General features: G+C 43.5%; 1 protein-coding gene across 1 annotated transcript in view; it reads left to right on the plus strand.

The window, feature by feature from the left end:
- LOC125721176 (coiled-coil domain-containing protein 106-like) overlaps positions 1-12,092 on the plus strand; it is a 301,470-nt gene that overhangs the window by 209,584 nt on the left and 79,794 nt on the right. The gene's annotated exons all lie outside the window — the stretch shown is intronic.

Below are 12,092 nucleotides of genomic sequence, written 5' to 3' on the forward strand. Positions count from 1 at the left end.
GTACTGTGAATGATATCAAATGATACAGACTACTATAAATATCTGTGAAGTGATATTTATATTTATCTATGATACGATTTTTAAATATTCTGCTGAAAATGGAATTGTATTTCAAAACTTTTACAAGCTGTTAGATCTTAAGGCCAGCATCAAAAGTCTTTTAAATAACCATACTGTGTCTTACTTAATCGTAATTGATAAAAAAAAATGTCCATGGGTTAATTCATACGTGTTTCCATTTTCACATTTCTCGAGGGTTAGCCTTAAACTAGAAGTCTTTGAAATTTTGCATTAGTCAGGTTAGGGTTTAAAAAAGTTACATGAGTAAATAAAATCTTTCCATAGGTTTTTGCATCACGAGTTTACCTTTTCTGGACACAGTGTTGGAGTCTTCTCAGTGGTCATCTGCAACAAAGAATAAATATAGTGTCAGCAGGCTCAATAGTTAACCTGAATACCCTTAGCAAATCAACAAAGAGAAAACATAATTGGGAAAAAATGGTGGTATTGCTGCATTCATAATTCACTGTACATTATAGGGTTGGGTGATGTGTAGCTTCTTCGCTTATGATAATGTCTACAGTGAAACAATTGGACCATGACATGGGGGGAATGGTGGTGGTTTGGTTGTGTTATAAATGTACTGCAAAGTTTCTTTTACACTATTCAATGACTATTTACAAATTCATCAAGTACTTGAATACTATTAATTTATTTCATTTATTACCATATTGTAGTAATCTCAAATTTCATATTGTAGTACAGTAATCTCAAAGCTGACATTTCAGATTTACCTTTTTAAAAGGTATAGATGTTGAAACACACAGGATAAGTAGGTCCCCATAAATCACCAGGGCCTCACATAACATCCTGGTTCACACCATACTCAACACCACATCTAGTGTGTGTGTGTGTGTGTGTGTGTGTTTACAGTAACATGGCTTATCAGAACACCTGTTAGTAAGGACCTTCGGTACCAAGAGGCTTTTCTGAAAGGTGAGAGTGGACAAGCAAGTCCCTATAATCCACATGGGCTTCATATAACACATTCTAGATTACACCTTAATATACACACACATAAGGCCCTTACTTGTGTTCCCATAAAATATCATCAACTGGAGCATGTCAAAAACAGCAGGCACCATATCACATTGATACACTGTAAACCCAAATGCTCAAAATAATCAAAATTATTGAGTAGCATAAACTTAATTTTCTGAAACAGTTCTACTAACCTAAATATTTTGAGTTCATGTGACTTTTTTATAGTTTTTGAGTGAATTAAACTGATTATTTTTAATTAACTGAAACAATGTGCTTATTAAGTAAGTGCCACTTAGGTGTATAATTTAGCTGTACTTATTTCTTTTTGTTTCAACATTGTATGTGTACTTGCGTGTGTGTGTGTGTAACCAATTGTCATTTTTTATTAAATTATATGTATTTAAATAAGTTAATATTTAAAAATACTTAATTTTCCTAATAATGGTTGGGTCTTCATAAATTCAGCTTTAAAAGATTTTAGCAAGAAAAGTATTAAATTCACTCTAAGCACTAATTTTAAACGAAAAAATATGTTTGATTAAAAAAGTTACGACTCGGTTGACGTAAGGGTCATCATTTTGCCCCAAGGTCAAAGGTCACGTGCAACACGTGGATAAGTTACTTTGGTGCCACAAGAGACTGCAGTGCAGTGAGGAGGATGTAAGCTTCAAGCTGTCGGCAGTTATCAGCAACGTCGGTGTCACGGTAAGTGTTAAATGTGTTTTTAAACAGGGGTTTATCTAGTGAACAGTTGCAGCAGTTTAATCAAGACAAAACTTTAAACAGCGTTCGTCAGTTACGTATATTTACATTCAAAAGTCATGGATGTCTAGCAAGGAATAACTGATGAAATAGGCTTAATAAAAAACAATGAACGACAAAGCATAACACATCAGCTAACTTACATAATTTTTCAAACGGACCATAGTGTGATGCCCGCTCCGTCCACTCCTCGTGTGTGCCACGCCCCCTGATTACCCACGTGTGCTTCCCTGATCGTCTCCAGCTTTGTCCATTTACTTTGCTTGGTCCTGTCTTATTTAAGTCCTGGTCTTACCTGTTTGCCTTGTCTGTCATTGATGTTAGTTGGCGTCTTCTGTTCCCTGCCCCGGATCCCCTAAATAAACCCCTGTTTGCTCTGATTTCGCCGTGTCTACCGCTACCTGCCTGTCGATCCGCACGATCGCCGCTTCGCTCTACCGCGTCCCGTGACAGAATGACAGACCAAACCAAGGAGGCGCGGCAGCAGACCGAGGAGCAGCATCTCGGTCTGCTGCAAGAGACCTATTATTGGTTGAACCAGCCAGAGGTCCAGGAGGATCCACTGGCTTTGGAGTTCGCCAATCGTGGCGCTGATCTCCTGATGGAGAGGCCTCCACCGGAGAGCGAGCACCTCCTGGAGGAGGTACGTGCTTGCCTCCAGCAGCTAGCCCAGCGTCTCATGGAACGGAGACTTGGGCTAGCTGTACCACAAGGCACGGAAGCTGTGTCCCCGTCGTCCGTCCCAACGGAGAGGGTGCAGCCTCCCGCCGCCACCAGAACTCGGCGGAAGAAAAAACGGACGAAGTCACCGGCGGTCGCCCCGACGATAACCCTGGGAGCGTGCGCGCTCGTCCCTGCTTCCCTCGCAGCCGGGGAACTGGAGGACACCCCGGCCGACCTTACGGTCACAGGCACAGCTAAGCTGCTAGCCTCGATAGCTCCCCCCGTCCCGAGAGAGCAGCCCGCCGCTACGGACCTACCACCGCCTCTAGAGCGGTATTTCTTCCGGCCCGAACGGCTGGCCAATAAGGGGGCCAGCGCGGTGCGGGATGTCATCCCGCGGGTACCCCGACGACTTAAAGGGGCCACGCTCGTCTTGCCCGCGCAGGACTTGCCAGTCCCACCGCCGCCTCTGCCTGCGCAGCCGCCTTCGCTGCCACCTCTGCCTGCGCAGCCGCCTGCGCAGACGCCGCAGCTCCCACTGCAGCAACCAGCAGCTCCCGAGGCGCATCCCTGACTGCGCTGCAGCAGCTCCCGAGGCGCCCCCTCCGCCTGCTGCCGCCCCAGAGGCGCTCCCTCCGCCTGCTGCAGCCCCAGAGGCGCTCCCTCCGCCTGCTGCAGCTCCAAGTCCTGACCGCGCTCCAAGTCCTGACCGCGCTCCAAGTCCTGACCGCGCTCCAAGTCCTGACCGCGCTCCAAGTCCTGACCGCGCTCCAGCGGCTCCCGATCCGCCGCCCTTGCCTGCGGCTCCGGCGCCTGAGCAGCCGCCTTCGCTCCCTGACGCGCCCGGAGAAGCGCACCTTGGAGAGGGGGCTCCCACAGGGGCACGACCGCCTCTGCCGGTGGACCCCGCGCCTGCAGTTCCAGAGCCAGCGCCCACGCCCGAGGTGCTCCCCGTGCCTGCAGCAGCTCCAGCGCCCACGCCCGGGGCGCCCCTCCTGCCTGCAGCTCCAGTCCCTGACCCCACTCCAGTCCCTTCTGCCCTAGTCCCCGAGGAGGTCCCAGAGGACTCCATCTTAGCTCCTTCCTCTTCGGAGGTGGAGGAGCTTGAATGGGACCCCTCGGGGACCCTACTTGTGACTCCTTCACCCTCACCCCGGCGACATCGACCCCGACCGGGGGTTGGTATGTCTGTGTCCCGCAAGGGGAGGGGGCACAGACGTCGGACTGGGGTCCCTCCCGCCCGACCCCCTGGCTCGTCCTCGCTCGCCAGCGCTACGGCTGGGTCAGCGCCTGCGGGTCCTGGTCCGCCTGGTCGGCGTCCGCCTGCGGGTTCCCCGTCCCGGCCTCGTCGCCCTGCCTCGCTCCCTCCGCTGGTTCCTCGGCGGTCGCCTGCGGGTCCCCTGAGGGCGGCTCCTCGGTCGCGTCCGGGTCCTCCCGCTCTGGCGTGGCGGACGACGTCGCCGCCTGCAGCGGCTCCCCCCCTCTCCTTGCCTTCGCCAGGGTCCCTTCCTGCTCCCTCGTCCCCTTCCCTGGTCTCCCCTCCGGCTCCCTCCCTCGTCCCCGCGTCGGTCCCTCGCCCTGTCTCCTCTGCCCCTCCGAGGTCCCCTCCGGCTCCGGCCTCCCTGCCGCCTGCGGCCCCTCCGGCTGCCTCCCGTCGCCCGCTGGGGCTCCCTCGGGCTCCCCTTAGTTCCCCCTCCTTCTCTCCCTTCTTTCCTGCCCCGCTCCTGCCTGTGTTTGTTCCTCCTCCTGCCTCTGTCCCGCTGTCCTCTGTTCTTCGTTCCTTTGGTCTGCCCCGCTCCGCTCCTGGTTTCCCGTCGTTCCCTCCCGTCACTCCCGCTCCTTTTGTCCCGCCTGTTCCCTCTGTGTCCCCGTTTCTGGTCTGTCTGTCGGCCTTTCCTGTCCTGTGTCGTGTCCTGTCCTGGCTCCTGCCTCTTTGTCTGTTTTGCCTGTCTGTCTTGTTCCCTGGTCCCCGTTGATTTGGTTTTGCTTTTGTCTTTCAGGTTCTGGTTTCCCGGTCTCGTCCCGTCCTTCGCCTCCTCCCGGGCGCGCCCGGTGTAGCGCGCCTATGGGGGGGGGTTCTGTGACGCCCGCTCCGTCCACTACTCGTGTGTGCCACGCCCCCTGATTACCCACGTGTGCTTCCCTGATCGTCTCCAGCTTTGTCCATTTACTTTGCTTGGTCCTGTCTTATTTAAGTCCTGGTCTTACCTGTTTGCCTTGTCTGTCATTGATGTTAGTTGGCGTCTTCTGTTCCCTGCCCCGGATCCCCTAAATAAACCCCTGTTTGCTCTGATTTCGCCGTGTCTACCGCTACCTGCCTGTCGATCCGCACGATCGCCGCTTCGCTCTACCGCGTCCCGTGACACATAGTCTATAATTCTGCGTGTACAATTTAGCCAAACGTTACATTTGTTTTAAAGACATTAGATGCTGAAATTATGTCCACGCGTGATATGCGATTAAAAAAAACATCCATTGCTACTTTTGGGTGGTGTCCACAAAACTAGATAACTAAAAATATACGTTTCCCAATGTGTTGGCGTGCCACTGATACGCAAACCAGGGAGCTGGAGAGCATGTGCCATGGGCATCGCTAGGCCATTTTTCGGGGGGCTTTAGTCCCCCTAACATTTGTACTCAGCCCCCCTAAAAATTCTCTATAAGGCCACTTAAAAAAAAATAATAATTGGTTCTCGTCCCCTCTCGACCCGCCGAAATGCCTCCGACCCCAATTTTTTTTTAATTTTGTTAAAATCGCATGGAAAATGCCCAAGAATGATGAAATTTGAATTTCCCGCGCATTCCACATCGACGATTGATCCACATTGTGTAATCCTAGTCTTGGAATGGTTTCATGAACCTAAATTTGTCTCTACCTGAGATGGGCTGGTGCAAAGATTTAAATCTGGGGAAGTGATGTGGTACATGTTCTTTACTTGTTTGTAGAGTTGCATTTCCTTGTTCAACCATTCAGGTTCCTGTATTTTGTAAATTCCTCGTGTTTTAACATGTTTTAATACACTTTCTTTCTAGATATATATTTTAAAATCTTGGTTGTTCATTTAGAATGGGAATGACAAACAGAATATTGGTTTCAAATAGTATCATTTTTATATTCACGAATGAAACATCAGCATAAAGTATCCAAATCCATAGTTGGGAATGAGATACACATGGATCAAGGAATTTACATTCTTGTATTTTCTTACATTTAATATATTTGAAACGCAACAAACTGGAAGAACTGAGGAGGCGTACTAAGTAGGTCTGCTCTCTTCGGTATGTATTTTCAAATATGTATTTTCTTACATATTTGAAAGTCCAAACAGTCAATCAAAATTTGTAAAAAAAATTAATTAAAAAATCCCGCCCGCCCCTACCCACCCCCTCCAAAAAAAAGGACAAGAACCAATTTTTTTTTTAAGTGGCCTAAACTTGACACAAATTGCTGATCGCCCATCGTCCCCTTTAAATTTTATATGAAAGTTAATTAAATAATTTAACTATTTTGATTGAGCTATACACTTTCTAACATTAATTTTGTTTTTCTTTCAGGTTGTTGGCTACAGTATGATTTGGCAATGTAAGTTGTGCTCAGCTTCTTTTACTGACAGATTGCAAATATTTAAGCACTACAGACTGCAGCACAGCCACTTTTCCAGTGTAAGCCCCCTTCCATGCATCTATAATGATTGCATGTGTACATTTAAGACACTTAATAGTCTTAGAACTCATTTGTCAAGATGTCATACTCGCCAGTTTGGTAGTAGTGCAGAACACTCTCAGCAGGCTCTGTTATTTAAATGCCCTTTATGCCCATTTCAGCAGCAATTTTCTGAATCTGTTCTTTTCTGCCATCTTAGAAGGCATTTAAGAAATCATGAAACAGTGGCTTGCCCATATAAGGATTGTAGCTTTACCACAAATGTATACTCTTCATTCAATTCTCATAAAAGTAGATCACACCAAGCAAGCGTTTCATCAGACTTTCAAAATGACATTGTCAGTGAAGTTGGTCAAGCCAGTATTCCTGCAGTTGATGGTGATTTGTATGAAGAACCTCCAAGCACAGATGAGGATCCAGTGGGGATTGATGGCCAGTGTGACACTGACGTACTAAAAAAACATCTCAGAATTAATTTATCTTCCTTATTTTTGAAGATGCAGGCAATCCTACATGTCTCAAACACAGCTACCCAAGAAATAGTGGAGCATTTAAATCAGGTCTGCTTCTTATCTCGGCCTTTGATCAAGGAGGCAATTAGAGATATATTGCAGAAAAATGGTTGCAATGTGGCAGAATCTGCACTGGATGAAGTTATAAGTGCTGTTATGGATTCCAATGTTATATTTACTAGTACTTCTAAAGGTGCTGAGTTATCCACATCCAAGCGCAGAAAAGTCTTTTTCGAGCACAACTATCCGTGTGTAATGCCAGTCCAGTATCAGCTGGAGCAACGTGGACATACCACAATGTATGTTCCTATTCTTCAAATGATTCAGGAGTTGTTTAAAAACACAGACATTCTAAAAATGATTACTGATCCAAATACCAATTCTGGTCAATATGCCACATGCTACAATGGCTCATATTTCCTTGAAAATGAATTATTTTCAACAGGTGATCTCATTCTACCACTCCAGCTATATATTTATGAGCTTGAAATTGCCAACCCACTTGGCACATCACGTAAAATTCACAAACTGGTACTGGGCACTTGCTGTATACTGGGCACTTGCCAATATGTCACCAAAATACAGGTCAGCATTACACAATATACAGCTAGCAATGCTTGCAAAAGTGACAGACCTCCAGAGGCATGGGTATGCAGCTGTACTTGCTCCATTATTACATGATGTTCATATTCTTGAACAGGATGGTGTTTTTATTGAAAGACTTGGTCGCAATGTCAAAGGCACCATCTTTTGTGTGTCTGCTGACAATCTAGCTGCCCATGGATTAGGTGGCTTTGTGGAATCATTTAAAGCAGGCTATGTTTGCAGATTCTGCTTGGCCACAAGAGAACAGTTTCCAGCAACTGAAGCCAGGCAGTTTTCTCAAAGAACCAAAGATAACCATGACCTTCATGTACAAAACATTCAGGAAAATGACGCTTCCTCCAACCACTTTGGTGTTAAAACAAGTTGTGTCTTGCGTGACTCCCTGGATTACTTTCATCCAGTCACAGGCTTTCCTCCAGATGTCCTGCATGATCTTCTAGAAGGCATAGTTCCTGTGGAGATTTCTCTCTGCATTAAGACCTTGATCCAGATGAAGTACTTCACTTTAGAGTATTTGAACCAAAAGATTGCATCATTCCCATATCAACATGCTGATAAAGTGGATAGGCCTCAACCAATTCCCAAAACATTTCTGTCTCGAGGAACGATAGGAGGGAATGGTCATGAAAATGCTACTCTGCTCCGACTGCTTCCATTGCTTGTAGGCAGTGTTGTACCAGAAGGTAATGGTGCATGGACATTTTTGATGGAACTGAAAGAGGTAGTGCAGTTAGCATTATGCCCATCATTTACTGATGAAACCTTAGACTATTTTCAGTCCAAAATCAGCGATCATAAGCAAGTACTGCTGAAGACATTCCCAGAGTTTAGCCTTCGTCCTAAACATCACTATGTGGAGCATTACCCCACCATGATCAAGTGCTATGGGCCCCTGGTGCATGTTTGGACAATGCGATTTGAGGCCAAACACCGTTTTTTTAAACGAGTGGTGCATGACGCTCAAAACTTCAAAAATATTTTGAAGACAATGGCAGTCAGACACAAACACATGATGGCATACCATCTTGCTGCCCCATCATTTTTCAAGCCAGAAACACAAGCATCCAGGGTTGACTCTGTTCTGGTTTCAGCTCTACCAGAAGTAGCTCAGCTACACATTAGAACACTAACAACTAGTGACACAATATACCAGACATCAAAGGTTACCATTGATGGCACAGACTATGTCTGTGAAATGTTTTTGTCTGTCGGAGACAGTGGTGGACTACCTAGGTTCTGCAGAGTAGAGCACATCTACCTTGTCAATAGCACTGTTTCATTACTTTGTTCTAATTATGATTGCTGGTATTTAGAACATCTTGGATCCTATGAGCTGTCACCTTCCCAGACAAGTCTGTCAATCCACCTGAAGTCTGATCTCAACGATTCAGTCCCGCTCTCTGCATACGAGGTAGAAGGCTCGCTTCTGTTAACACCCAAGAGATTCATACAAATAAAACAGAACTGAGTCTAGCCAGTGGTGAGTAGTTTTTAATGAATTAATTACTATATTTTTATTACTGTTTATCTAGCAGCATATAATCTGTATATTTTAATAACCATTTATGCATGCCAATCTTTTGCTTTCCATTAGCATAATGGCAGATCTATCCCCACAACCCATGGTCCTTCGTGTTGTTGAACCAGACCGGGCTAGAAAATTAAAACACTGTTCACGACCAGCCTCTATTGATGCACTGATTGCTGTTATAAAAGAACAGCTGGAAATAGACCTTGACTTCAGTTTAAAATATGAAGACCCCGACTTTGATGGAAAACTTACATCCCTCTCTGACATTGATGAGTTGCCACAGAAAGCGGTTGTGCATGTGTCTTTTGAGCAAGATTCCAGCTCTGTTGCCTCAACGGAAACAATCTCAAGCGTATCATCCTCAGAACGTGGGAGAAGATGGCCTTCAGTTCTTTTTTCAATTCCCACATTTTCTTTGGATGTTGAATTGAAACTTCGGGAAGGTAATACTGAATTTGAGAAGAACAACAAGTATCTTCGGTTAAGAGATGTAAAACATGACATTTTAGAAAAGCTAGCATCTGAGATGTATGGCTACAAGGCTTATCCCAGTGATAAGGAGATAGCAATGGTAGCTGAGGCTCTTGTGTTAAAATATCCTTGCTTGAAGGAAGCAGGATCTGAAACTGGCTGGAATGGATGGAAGAACAGCCTAAAGTTTAAGATGGGCAACTATAGGAGCAAGATGAGAAGGGCTGGATGTTCAGAGAACCTGCCCAACACATTCTACTCTGAGCTTGACCAGCATATTCCTAGACTGATGACCCTGTTCAGACAGAAGGCAAGCAGAACCGGGAAGACGTCAGATGCTTTGACTGAAATCCTGAAAATCCATGATGAACAGGTAAAAATATTGTTATACCTATTTTATGGGTCTAATTCTTAAAGAGGAACATTGGAAAACATTTGAAAAGTTTGATGTGTTCATATAGCTTGTCCAGGTTTTTTGGTATTTGTCTGATTTTGTATATCTGAAATAAGTTATGTACAATTTTGTTTTTATCTCCTTTTATATAGGAGGTTCATGACATACACACCAAGCGTGTTACTGTTCTTCGTGCCCTTCCTGTGTATCTACGTGAGGACGTCTCTGAGTTTTTCAAGACCTGCACAGTGAGTTTTTTTTTAAAATCTCACGACTATATTAAGTAAACAGTTCATATGAATACAGACATATTTACACGCTTACCCTTGCTTAGTCTTTCAAATCACATAGTTTGTGTGATTTGAAGAGATTAGAAGCGATTTTTCTTTGACCTCACTGTAAAAAAAAAAAACTTTGGTACTAGATTGCTTTAATCAAAATTAAGTGTTTTAATAGGTTTTTTTAGCATAGTATCAATTTCTTGTTTACTGGTAGGTTAGCTGGGTCCTGTAGAACACTGATCTTCTGTTTAAAATCATACTGTAGTTTGTTCACGCAACAATCAAAATCATTAAACTTTCTGTCAGTTGGTCTGAAGCAATATTGTTTGTTAAATCTCATGACTAACTAAATGCCTTTATCTTTGCACTAAACCTGCTGTAAATATTTTTGTCAAAAATCTTAATAAAAAATCTTTAATCCTTTTATATCCATTTTATTTTATAGGACACATCTGGTGAGCCTGACCTTTTAGATGTTTCAGTAGCCCTCCTCACAGTCGTCAAAGATAATGACACAAGTCCAGTTCACTTCCAGCCTGTGAAAATCTCTGTTGTCATTGAAAGCGAGATTGTGGGCAACCTCCCCAGATTTGCTGATGCCGTCCTGGTAATGCTTGGACTGATCTATGCACTACACCTCAGCTATCCCAGGGGACTGACCAACACTTTTGAATTCATTCCGAAGATTTTACTTGGTCTTGACGATGGTAAACTGTCACCCAAGTTACAGAGTCTCAAAAATGACTTGATGCGCATGTAGAGATTTATCAGAATAATTACTAAGGCCTGGCAGTTCCTTTGTAGTTCAATGTAGATTATTTCTGTGAAAATAATGGTTAAAATGTTTCTGCACCAGTTGTTGTTTTCACACAATATGCACAGTGTGCCTTTTGTATTTATTAATGTTATTTGGCATTAATACAACTCTTGTTCTTGAAAGTTAAGTACAGCTGGGTAGTACTTGATAATTGTACATGTATTTTAGTTGTAAATGGTACATGTTAAGTTTCATGCAGGTTCATAAATTTGTAATTTTAGAGGTGCTATTTTAATCTGGTGTTCAGGTTTTAGCCTAGTGCATCTCTGAATTGTTTTATGCTTCTGTCTTTTAAATTAACACTGCAGTGTTAAATAGAAGAGGGCAAGAATTCAGTGTAACTCACTGTAACTTAAACTTTACTTTGTTTGTACTCAAAATATTTGAGGCAACGAGTTACCACAAAAATTTTAAGTTTTGAAACATGCGATTTTGAGTCTTGTGTGTGAAAGCTTTTGAGTTACTTGTACTTGTAAAACAAATGACAAAGACTAATAAATATTGAGTTGATGCTACTTAAAAATGGTTCTTTGTGTACTTATTTTTTTTGTAATGTTAACCTTTCTCATGGTATTAAGTTAAGACAAATTTTAAGTCACTATAACTGAAAATATTTAAGTTGATTTAATAACTAGTTTTAATTTAACTGTAATTAAAATGTTTATGTAGCATATAATCCAAATATTTAACCTTTTGAAATATATTTTTTTAAGTTCAAGAACTTAAAAACATTGAGGCAACGAGTTACATAAATTTTTTTAAGTTCTGCTTACTAATTTGGTTTTACAGTGTATAGATCAAGTTGTAAAGTGATGAACATTATTTTATTACACATAAGGCTGTCCAAACTGAGTTTCCACACTGATCAACAGTGTTATTAAGCACTGGATTAACTGCAAATTACCTTTTCAACACTGCTGACCAGACCAAGCCCTGAATGACTTGCGGCTTCATTTTGGTTGCATTCTGTGACCGTCTACAACAGAAAGTGCAGAACAATATAACAAAAAAAAATCAGGATTATGCATAAAGACTCTGTGTAAAATAACTGCAATTGCAATTACCTCTGAAAGCCCTGCTGAAAATGCACCAGGATCTCTCAAAGGACTGTTTGACAAGGCCTCTCCCACACTGGGTTGTGTCTCAGAAGGTGCTTCCTGTTTGAAAAGGTTGAAATTTATACTTTCTTTAAGGAAAATGTTTTACACTTAAGTACTACACGGGTAATTTTGGTATATATTTAGGGTACAGTACTGCACAAAAGTCTTAGGCAGTCTAAGAAAATTATGTTTAATCTTCCTTCTGGTGTAAAACTATGATGTCTCTCAAAGCATGTTAGCTTAACCA

Source organism: Brienomyrus brachyistius, unplaced genomic scaffold (genome assembly GCF_023856365.1).
Source record: "Brienomyrus brachyistius isolate T26 unplaced genomic scaffold, BBRACH_0.4 scaffold32, whole genome shotgun sequence".
Taxonomy (NCBI): domain Eukaryota; kingdom Metazoa; phylum Chordata; class Actinopteri; order Osteoglossiformes; family Mormyridae; genus Brienomyrus; species Brienomyrus brachyistius.